At 32.9% G+C, this 12,643-nt stretch overlaps 2 pseudogenes across 1 annotated transcript; one reads left to right on the forward strand and one right to left on the reverse strand.

Moving 5' to 3' along the window:
• The first annotated feature begins 1,923 nt into the window (after positions 1 to 1,923).
• On the forward strand, positions 1,924 to 3,146 carry LOC146928814 (flavin mononucleotide hydrolase 1, chloroplatic-like; annotated as a pseudogene).
• A 750-nt stretch (positions 3,147 to 3,896) lies between these two features.
• On the reverse strand, positions 3,897 to 6,326 carry LOC146928815 (subtilisin-like protease SBT1.7 pseudogene; annotated as a pseudogene). The gene has a single exon (XR_015008215.1). The product of XR_015008215.1 is annotated as a subtilisin-like protease SBT1.7 pseudogene (transcript).
• Between the last annotated feature and the right edge of the window lie 6,317 nt (positions 6,327 to 12,643).

Below are 12,643 nucleotides of genomic sequence, written 5' to 3' on the forward strand. Positions count from 1 at the left end.
AGCACACCGAACCGATACTACCACATCTTTCTGTTATGAATAAGTGATCTGAATTAATTTTTAAAATGATAAGTGATCTGAATTAATTTTTGGACTTATTGACATCACTATCTCTATTCATCTTTCAATTAACTATGGTGAGTATGAATTAACTACTTGATTCGTTCATTCATTCTGAATATTTACGTATTGTATTTGTGTGTATTTACCTGAATTATGTAGGATGCATTGGACCCTGTGGTCTATCAAGTTTCATCCCCTCCACCAAGCGTCAAACACTTGCAGTTGCACCTTCGTTCCTTTCCAAAAAATGAAACTTTGTTTTCGTCTGCTGTAAATATCTTACTCTCAAGCTGCTGCGCTGCAACTATATCTTTTAGCTTGCATCCGAATTTTTGCAGCAGAACCTTCATTGAGGCATGTCATTTACTCCCATGTTCCTTTAATTTCAATCTGTGCTTCCAATAGTGAAATTCTTACATAACATATTGTGATTGTCCAAAAGAAGAAGCTTGACCTGCATATTATCCCTCTATGTCAAAGACATTGCAGTTTTTAATAAAATGTTTATACTTTATCAATGTAAATGTTATGTTTAGTTTGAGTTTAGCTCGATATATATATTTTTTTCTAAAACTGAAGTTTTTTAATTTTTGTTTTTCTATGAAGTTTCCACTTTTGGATCCATGTTATAATGAAAATTTTAAATCAAGAGTTGAACATCTCTATCCACCAACATCATAAGGTTCTATTGAAGGTCCATTTACATTTATGTTCCCTGAAGGTATGCATTTCTTCCCCTGATGGTGATGACAAATCATTCGGCTATATGTAGAAAGGTATAATGGTTATGTTTGATTGGTAGAGGAGTAACTACTCTGAAGGTGATAACTAGAATATTTGGCATTTATGTTTTTAGAGTTTGCTTTTTTAAATTATAATTTCATCAATGGATATTGCTTTTGTTGATGCTGCTGCTTTAGTTCAGTGGCGGCATATAGAAGAAATGTCTAACTTTTTGGATTTGCAGCTTATTGTGTTGTTGCAGATGAATCAACTGGAAGACAAGTTCCTATGGCCTTTCGAGAGCGTGTCAAGGATGATCTTCTTAAGAATGAAAATGTGGATATCTCTCTGAGATTAAAGCATGATGAAGCGCAACACATCATGTTACAAAATGAACACTCGGCTTCTTTGGTTACAATACAACAACTTGAATCGCAACTGAGAAGACTAGAAGAAAAGATAGAGATGCAGGAAGACGAATTTTCATCGTCTTTGGTCTCCATCAAGGAACTTGAAATTCAAGTTAAGCCTTTGGAGGAAGAACTGAGAATACAGGCAGATAAATTTGAAGATGAATGAACTCCAGGCTATGCAAAGTGAAAAAACCGAGCAGGAAGAACGGGCCATTCAAGCAGAAGAGTCCCTGAGAAAGACGAGACACAATAATTCTATCGCATCTGAGCGGCTTCAGGAGGAATATAAATTGCTTTCTGTGGAAATGTCATGCAAAGTTGAAGAGAATGAGAAGATGATAACGAAAGCAATCGAAGAAGCTGATGAATTGCGAAACCACAACAGGCTTATGGAAGAAATGCTCCAGAAATAAAATCAAGAGCTCAGGCTTATATCAGATCAGCATGAATTGAAAGTGGAAGAGCTCTTGAAACAAATTAGTACAAGAGAAAAACCTATGGAACAGATGTCGCAAGAGCTAGACGCGAAAACCAAAGAACTTAAGGAAGCACAAAGGCATAAGGATGAAAAGGATGCTGCATTTTCAAAGAAAATTCAAATGCTTGAGATCCAGCACTGTGAAATAAAACACAGTTTGCAGAAGAACAAGTGGACAAAGAAAATATGAAGAAACATATATCTCAATTAGGAGAGGTCAAGAAGAAAGAAGCACAATTAAACGCTATGGAAAAGAAGCTCAAGAATAACAAAGGACGAGGTGCAGCTATGACCTCAAGAGACAATGAGGCAGCTAAGGAAAATGCGAAGAAGTCAAAATCAGAAATGCATAAGGTAATTGCTCAGGTGTGCCATACTTATTATCAGATATCAAGAACATACTTATTGCATATTAGGACAGGTTAAATGGTAGCATCACATTGATGAGTTTATTATGTAGTGTTTTTAAGTTATATTCATACATACATATGATCTTTAACGTCAGGAATTCAGATTGTAGCATGTGTTCTTCTTTTTCTTTAACAGGCCTTAAAACTTGTATGAGACATGGGTATTCATACATAGAAGGTGTTGAACAATTGCTTCTTACCTTAAAGAAAAATAACTTTGAGATGCATGCTTTTACTAACTATCCTATATGGTAAGACAATGGATTCTCTATTGTGATTTTTGTTTTGCTTTTCATGACATTCTATTGAATGTTTTTTATTGAAATTGTAGGTACCAGTTGATCGAGGACAAGTTAAAGCTATCAAAATATTTATCTTAGGCGTTTTGTTCGTGTGCACTTGGTATAATACATAACCTTTCTCTCTGCACCTTTGTGTCGATCATCTTTTTGTTGGATTATAATATTATCTATATTCTAATGGACCAAAAAAACTTATCATTTGAGGGTCAAAACATACACTCAAACTATTATGTCACCCAAACCTTATATATTGTTTGTAGATACTGAATTCTATGAGGAAGTTGTGAGGCATCTTGAAGTTGATCCAACATATTGTATTTTCATAGATGACAGGTTTCTAATATTTCTATACATCAGATTATTTATGAAAATCAAGCCATGATATCACTTATAATTTATCAACAATACAATACACAGATTTGTATGCAATACTGAAGGAGTATTAAGGAGGTTTAGGGTTCGATCTCTGCTAATAAATTCTCCCTACCCCTAACAAACCATCCACTAACATTTGCCTATTAAAAAATAGAAGCAAAGTTCAATTTATTTGGATTTGCTAATGACCAAACAGTTGAAGTTGAAGTAGTTTATGTTAAAGTGTATTTGTGATTTATATAGTTATTGTCTTCATAGGCCAAAAAATGTGGAGGCAGCAGCTGAAGTTGGGATAAAGGGTGTACATTTCAAGAATGTCGATTTAATGCGCGAAGAGCTGTCATTATTGGGGATTGACATTTCAACAGATGAAGATCAATAGCCTATTTTTTTTATATTTCTCTAAATACACCAATTTCATAATGAAGATTTTCATAACGACGACTAAATCTCTCCTTAAGACATGTATTGTCCTTGATGTTAGTTGATGTTGTTTACTTCTATTTGTTTAAGTTGCCGTTATTGTTTTTCTTTCTCAATTGCATTTTGAAACAGTCCACAATTGCATTTTGAAAGAAAAAAGAATGACGAGCTTTCTTCATTACAGAATAATTTTGGTTTATGCGGCATTGATTTTCATTTATGAAGGACATCAATTTACCGTAATTTGCACATTTCTCCTTCACAGCCAAATTTTTGAAAAATACATTATTCAACCCGTTCGACGCACGCAACTTTCATTCCCAAATTTACAAATAATAGCAATGTTACGTAATTTTAACATCTCTCATTTAGAGCAAATTTTAATATATTTATATTATATTTCTTTTTTTTAACTAATTTTGATCCCAACCTAAATTTGAATCCCAATTTTCTTATTTTAGACCCAAAATAAGAGGATTTGAAATTTGATATTGGGATTTTAAATCGCTAGAATTTGTAAGTTTAAAAAAATTAAAAAGGATACTTAAACCTTTTTTTTATAAAAGGGAAGGATACTCAAACTTATTATTTTGTTGTAATGTTTATTGATATTGACAAATAATTTGATTGGTAGATAAAACAACAAAAAATTTGAAGTAGTCAAAGTATTAAAATGCATATTCATGCATGACAAATTTAAAGTCAAACATTTTACCAAACATCATTCATTAAACTCGAAATATATAAAAACATATATTTTATTACATTTATTGTATAATCATAACACTAAAACATTATTGGAGATTTCATTATAATTTCCAACTAAACGCAATAGGACTTCTTACAATAGTTTTTCCGTTAGACCATTCCAAACTTCCAAAACTGTGAGAGCTATTTGGTTTTGAACCTGATGAAGAAAATGTAACTGTGTACAACTTTTTCTCATTTTTCTTAAAACTTAACATTTCTGGTTCAACTGATATCTTGATGGCTGGAGCATCTGACTTAATAGATACCTTGTATGTTCCTTCTGTACCCACATTGGTTAGAGTTCGTGTGTGTTTGATCTCCTCTACAGCATGCTCACCCTCAAAAACCACCGCAAAGGAAGGGTAGTTAAGATTTGCTACACTATATTGTTTATTTGGGTCACATGTGTACTTTCTCCTTGCCACCATTTCAATTTCATTAGAAGAGTAGTTCAATGCACATAGGAAGCTCAAATAATCATCCACTGTCAAATCATAGACAAGTCCAGGATTTAACGCAGAAACAGGGTCGACATGTCCTGCACCAAAATCAAACGGAGTTGCTGGCTTATTGCTAGCACCGTCCAATAATGCCTGATTGTTCTTGTAAGCCGTATAAGATCTTGTCATCAAAGCAGATCGAATGGCAGCTGGGCTCCATTCTGGATGAATTGACTTAATCAAAGCCGCTAATCCACTTACATGAGGGCATGACATGGATGTTCCTGACATAATGTTGAAATCTACACGCCTAGGATCTGAATCCAAACCTGTGGGGCTCGAATTCCTTGTATATGATGCCAAGATATTAACACCTGGAGCAATAAAATCAGGCTTCAATATTTGCGGTGTTAATAAATTGGGGCCTCGTGAGCTGAATTTTGCAACAATAGGTGACGGCTTAACCCCGAGCTTTGTTCCCTGAAACAAAATTGTGCCAGTTGGTTTTGGATCAGAAAATAAGTATTTCTTGATAGCTTCACCATCTTTGAATCCCACGGCAGTTGCAGGCAAAATATGGGCATCTGCCACGAGTTCTTCTCCATCGCTCTCAACGTTGGCTAACACCATTCCCAAACCACCAGCAGACTTTACCGTGTTTCCTTTTCCTGTCCTAGAACTCCCTCCACCATCACATAACACAATCTTTCCTGAAACTTTTTTTGGATCCAAGCTACCCGAAATGCATGTACCAGTACCTAGGTTATTGATGCTTGCATTTCCTGCATATATGAATGGCATAGGAGTATCGGGCAAAGAATTGCCTTTAGAAAGGGACACGCCTGGATATTTTTTTCCATTTCCAAGACTAATGTATGCAGGGAAATCTCGATCGAGGGTCCCAGCTCCGACAGTTGTAATCCAAGGTGCTACATTGGTAACACTCATAGGACGAGGACCAGAGTTTCCTGCAGAACATGAAACTAAAATCCCATGCTCCATTGCTGCAAATGCTCCAATTGCGAGGTTGTCCTCAAAGTAATCAATTGATCTACCTCCAAGTGACAATGAAAGAACATTTACATTGTCGGCAATGGCCTGGTCCATTGCAGCTAGTATATCAGAAATGCTACAAAATACTATCCAACAAACCTTATATACAGCAACTCTAGCACCAGCGGCCATTCCACGCGCAGTCCCATTAGCGTAGCCAAAAAGATTTGCGTTGCTCACTGGAGATCCTGCAGCTATACTCGCTGTGTGGGTTCCATGTCCGACATCATCTCGAGGGGATCTAGACTGGTGGGTTTCATCAATTGATCCCGTAGATGCCTCGATGCCCTTTGAATAGAATCTGGCACCAATCAATTTCTTATTACAATTTGAGGTTGTGAAATTGGTACCTGTTTCACACTTTCCTTTCCAACTGCTTGGGATCGGCCCATATCCTGTATCATCAAAGCTCTTACTTTCAGGCCAAACACCTGTATCAAGGAGTCCCACAACTACGTCAGTGCTGTTATTTGTTGTGGGGAACATACTAGCAATTTTATCAAGCCCAAGGAATCTTGGTGTACGAGTTGTATGGAGCTTGTACTGTTGATCTGGTGTCACCTTTAGAATCCCAGTTTGGCTCTTTAGTAACTGAAGTTCTTCGAGCGTCAGACTTGTCGAGAACCCATTAATTACATTATCATAGGTGTATAACATTTTGGCTGAATTGGACACCGACTTAAGAATTGATTTGTACCAGATTGAATGGTGATTGAAGCTTGTTGGCATTATGGATTTGGCAACATGTACTATGTAAGTAATCTTCTCGTTCTCGCTCTTCTCTGTTCTTGCCAAAGACACATCACACAAGACCAAAATGACAAAAAGAGTTGCAACGAAAGGTTTCATGAGTGTTTTCATGTTAGATATATTTGTATGTATGTAATGAAATGAGATGAGATGAGATTGTGTGAGAAACATAGTATAAAACTTCACTTTATATAGAGGTTGGCTTGAAAACCTTGGAACTATTACCATATAAGAAGGACCAATAGAACTGGAAGAAAGTGCAGAAAAGATGTCACTCATTTAAGAAATAACATTAAATTATATTTATTTATTTTGACCAAGTATTAAATTATATATCTAGTCAAAATAATATTAAATTATATACACCATCCGGTCACTATTATAAGCAAAAATCAACATTTTAGATTCATTCATTAAATGATGTATGTGGTCTATAATAAATACCATATACATCATTAATTGAATGAATTTAAAATGTTGATTTTTGCTTATAATAGTGACCGGAGAGTGTGTGTGTGTGTGTTTTTGTGTGTGTGTGTGTATATATATATAAATATATATATATATATATATATATATATATTGGTCAAATTCTTTTGTATCTCTTAATGTTATGAAGTCAAACTCTAGTAAATGAGTTGACACATTATATATTTTGATTAAATTGCATGATATAACCATTACGAATATTGACATTTAGACGGACACTCTGTGAGTGTCTGTTTGTTTTTCTTATTGCGCTAATGTGTATAAATCACGAACAATACAATTTTTATGAAATTTTGATTAAAATTAATTTGATATTAATTGAAATTATAGTTATATATAGACAATAGATATTTTGCACTTTCATATTGTAACAAACTATATTTATCTTTTTCAATGATACCAACAATATAACAAATATAATACCTTTTAAAAAAGTATAACAAATATAATATAAATTCTTATCTTTTTGAATGACACCAGCAAAATAATATTTTTATAGTCAGATTTGCTTAAGAATATATTTGGAATGAAAAAAGTCAGAACACAATAGTCAATAGTCTACTTTCTCTCTATATAATATAGATATGTAAAAAAAACACGTTATGAATAAAATGTGTTAATTAACTCAACTGGATTTGTCTAGTGGTGTTGGCTTGTAATTATAGAGTGTGCTCCTCTAAAAAATAATTGAGTGAACAAACCATCATCACCAGACAAATCCAATTGAGTTAATTAACATACTAGTTTTATTGTCTTGTTTAACAAAACTGGTAAAATCACAATTATTTTTATTTTATTTTATTTTTTAACAAGGCAAAATGAAATTTATATACCACATAAAAGGCTCCCCCTAGCACAAGAAGGGAAAACATTGAGAACAAAGATTAAGCCACCATTAAGTGGGTTATCCCGCAACCATTAAACGATTAAGCCACCAAATATGAAAATCAAAAGTTAAACAAGGATTCTTAACTTTCAACCACCATAATGATAATAATTTAACTCTATATAAGAGTTGAGCATTTGACTCCTCATTTTGCTTAAAACAATGCTTATTGATTTCTTTTCAAATTACTCACACGCAAGCTAGCCACGCTACATGCATATGATGTTGTAATGATTTTATAAATCCTCCTAATGCACTAAAGTAAAGACTTTGATCAAACAAATTTAAAGGGCTCACTAAAAAAATATAGAACCAATGCCGCACAAGAATCTAAAGAAGTCACATTCCAAAAATAAGTGATTCACAATTATCTTTATTTTATTATATTTTTTTCTTAATCTTTGTGAAATAATCTAATACTACAATGGTTTTGAAATAGATGGAGTATCAAAACTTTTCATTACTTTCATTCAATGTTACAATTAATATCGTCATTGTTATTAAACTTAATAATTAAATTGTTTGACAAAACACAGTACTACCTCCAATGTGTAAGAATAAAACAAAATAGGAATCAAATATAATATTTGTCTTGGAACTTGTACAATTAAATCATTAAAAATCTAAAAGGTGACATTTTCAATTTATAAGTTCTTTTTTTGCTTCTTTAACCGGTGTCAGACAGAGGGTAGCATGACCCAATAAAATAACATAAATTTGTCAACAATATACATTTCTTTACAAATTTGTCCTTTGACTAGAGAGGAAAAATGGTTAGTCTTGTAATTCTCTTCATTTAGTTAGGAGTACTTTTTTTTTAAAATACCTTGTAAGTTGAAGGAAAAAAATTATAAAAAGTGACACAGTATTTATAAAGTTGTCTTACATTACATACTAGCTGTCAATCCGTGCTTCGCACGGGGTGGATTGTTTTTTTTTCGGATAATTTTGTTGGCAATCGCATTTGTTAACGGTTAAAAGTGAACTGATTCTAAGGAGTATTGTTGAAATCATAGAACACTGTTGTCCTTCTCAAATATGGAAATGAACTAACATAACAACTAACATAGCAACCATTGTTATTGCACATATAGTGTACTGCAATCAAAATATAGATGTTGCGATATAGTCAAAAACCTATTTAAGTTTGATTACCAAAAAAGGGTTGAATTATTATATCCAAACCATCGTTTCAACACATAGTCATCGAAATATTATACAAATTGTACATTGTTAACACATTTGCAGAAGTGCAGCTCCCAGTGAGATGCAAATCATTTTTAGCATAAGCAGAGAGAGATTCATGTTGCAATAAAGAGAGGACAGAATAATGTATAAGCAAATAGATTTGCAATCCTAACACCAAAGAAACATGTTTCTTTCAAAAGTAATCAGTACCTTTTGTTGTTTATTGACCGCTGATGTGTCTGACATACATTTTGGTTGGTGGATCCTCCAAATCAAAGATCAACATATCACCCTCTTGTAAGTCGCGGTCTACGACGAAGTTAAAACATTCACCACCTAAATTTTTCTCAGCATTCCCTCTGCCAGCAGTCCTAACCTTGCAATTATATGTCTTGTGTGTTTCCAAATCTTCTAAAGTCATCCTTAGATACTTTCTTTTCAAGACTTTTTTGGATATTTGATTTGGAGAATGCTATATGAAATCAAAAATGGAACTGTAAAGGCACATAGATTGCTTGAATAGAAACTATTTCTTTAAGGTTGATGTTATGAGACATTAATATATTACAATTATAACACCTTCTGAATTTAATGTAACAGAGGATATGTGGTAAGTTTGCATAGTCTTATTCTATGTGTTATTTGTTATTTTTAATAGATTGAAATATTTATTTTACAATAGTAGATGATGCTAGATTTATTAAGAATGGTTTTTGACGTACCAAGGCTTGTTGTTTTTCAATGGAGGCTAAAGCTGCTGTCACATCCTTCTCAAAGTGATGATAATGCACCGAATTAGTTCTTTGCAAATTGTTGACAGGACCTGCATTTGGCTGAATTTGATTATTAGTTCTTGCTTCATCCTCACCATTTGTTTGTTCAGTGTCAGTGTCATCGTCTGAAATGATCTCAATGGGTTCTTGTTTAACTCGTGCGGGGAAAACAGTTGGAATGTAAATTGGTCCTAGTTGTGTCGGCTTATACATGTTTTTGATGCCCTCGTAGTCGAGCCTAATCTTGGTTGGAACCAAAAATCCAAACTCTTTGGCAATTTTGATTCCATTACCCATGTACACCCCTATGTCATCCTTGCCAAAGTGTGTGACATAGTTAATTCCTTCATCAGAAAGAAGCAATCCAGGAGAGTTGAAGTTGATTTCTTTGCGGTGTTGATTGTAGTAGTGTTGTTGAATACAGACTCTAGCCTACATTGACGTAAAAAATGGTTAAGTTAAGTTGGATTTGAACAATAGTTGAACTAAACTGTAATTTAACGATTAAGAAACTATATCAGTTTTTAACATCTTAGATGTAACATTCATAATTCTTATAATGCAGAATTTAACTCCAACAATTGGCTTTATACTCTGTATATACAACAAAACCAGAAAATCAAGCAAACCTAGATATAAGCACTTATTTGAGTCAAAAACCATAAACAGAAAACAACAGCTATAGCGGTATTAAATTAGCAAGTATATTCACCTAAAGAAATTACCAATAATCTTACTGGTTTGAAAAAGAAATAAGAAAATCATGATTGAATAGCAAACAAAAATAACACAAACAGAAACATAGTTAGTTAGCGATGAAGCAAATGATATCCATGACCATCTTTAACATAAATTTATCACTAACTCTAATCCAAATGCTTTAAAATCTTTTTATATAGTATTTTAAATCGTAACAAAGTTCCATAGTCAACATGCATACAATTTTAAATTTAATCTAACTTGAAAAAGATATTTTTGAATCTCAGATATCAGCAGATTTTCCAAAATAGCTTAATTACAGTTACTGCTTTTGTTTCAAGATTTTACGATTGTCACAAACAGAGACCCAAAAACGCATAAACATATAAACCGATAGGTTTTCAGATAAGCTTCAACATATATAAATCCTTTCACATGATCTACAGCAAAGACAGATATTAACTGCAATTTAGTATCCAGTTCTTTCAGGTGAACAAACTTTTTCATCAGACAGATAGCTGAAAGCCTCTCTACCTCATTTATATCATTTTGTGTTTTAGCTTCAATAACGTATATAAATCTTTTCACATGATCTACAGCAAAGGCTAGGGATGTCAATGGATACCCATGGGTACGGATAATATGATACCTGTCCCCGCCCAGTTGGATAAATATGATACCCGTGCCCGCCCCGTATCCTCGTGGGTACCCACTATACGGGTACCCGTGGGTATTGAGTTATCTATGGGTACCCATGGAGTTTTGAATTTATTTTTTTTGTACAAATAATAACTTTTTTTAATTACCAAAAAACTTCAACTTTTAAACATCCATACATAATCCACTCAAAATTTCATAAATCATACATAATTCATAGAAAATTCATGATTCTTATATAATCTATATGTTTTATGATGTGAATGAAGTGGAAACGGTGAACTTAATGAGATGAATTAAAAAAAATTAAAATAAAAATAGGTTATTATTGAGGATTTTTAGGTGGGCGGTAAAATTTTCTTCAATAAGGTACCAACTTTAAGTAATAAGATATGATATATAAAGATATATTAGTAATTTACTTAATTTATTATCGGATATGGGTACCCAGGGGTATGGATACAACCCAATCCGTGTCTGTGTCCATATAATAATGGGTAGTCAAATACCCGTTTTTATACCCGTGGATACCCGTTTAGCTACCCGCTCCATACCCGTGATGTATTTTACCCACGGGTACCCGTGGCCATGGGTATTTTTGCCACCCCTGCATAAAATATTACTCTAAACATTAATGTGTGTATTTAATCGCGAGGATGAAGAAAGGAGATAAAAATATTTGGGATCATTAAATGACAGCGTGAATAAAAATATTTGTGAGATTGTGATGATTAAACGATATTGAAATTAAATATATAAGTGAAAAAAAGATAATAAAATTCCTTTGAAAAAAAGGTAATAAAATTAAATGAAATCTCCTTAAAAAATTAATGGAACGATTAAAAAAAATAAAGTTAAATGGAAGAAAAAAACATATTGAAATATAATATTAAAAAATAAAGAAAAGGTTCCCAGCGTGGGTTGAAAAGAGGTGCTTGTGAAATAAATTGTCGAGAAGTAGTTTTTTAAAGTAACATTCAACAGCTTCTGGTCAAAGCTCATTCCATTCAATTTTATGCGTTCAAAAAAAAGTACTTTTTTTAGTAAGTACTTAATTGATATTGTATTCGGCCTAACTTCTCCTTAAAAATGTAGAGAAGTTTGAAAAAAGTCGGGTCAAACGATACCTTAATCTCCCACAACGGCAATGTAGAAGCAACTGAATTTGGGAGAAAAAATTGAAAAATAGTTAAAAATATAAAAATTGAAAAATAATTAAAAGTTATTATAAATATAAAAATTAGAAAATAATTAAAAAAATTGATTAGGGGCATAAATGGAAATTCATAGGCCAACCCTAAAAAAAACCCTCCAATTATTGAATTACCAAAATGCCCCTCCTAGGGGCAAATTGGTAAATTCAATGGACATTAACTTTTATATATAGGAGGATATAGACTATGCCTAGTTGAGTGACTATGTATATTTTGTAAGTATGACACTGCAAACCTTAAGTCCTATTTTAGTCTCTTTTTGAAAACATTTTTGAATTTATTTAGAATGCCTTCGTGAAAGACATGAACTTAAAAATAATCTTCTAAAATAAAGTAAAGAAAGACGAATGGCTATCATATCTTAAGCACACAGGCTTAGGATATCACCTTTCTTCAAGTACAAATCACACAAAACATAGTAACAAGAATGAAACAGTTTAAATAATGCTTTTAGGATCAATTTCCTCAAACACATGAATAAGTCCCACAACATCTCAAAATGACTACACAAAATAAAAGATGTTCCCTGATGTAACATAAATAGAGCAAGGTATACA

Source organism: Medicago sativa, chromosome 4 (assembly GCF_051527215.1).
Source record: "Medicago sativa cultivar Bolivia chromosome 4, Bolivia_mono, whole genome shotgun sequence".
NCBI classification, from domain to species: Eukaryota; Viridiplantae; Streptophyta; class Magnoliopsida; order Fabales; family Fabaceae; genus Medicago; species Medicago sativa.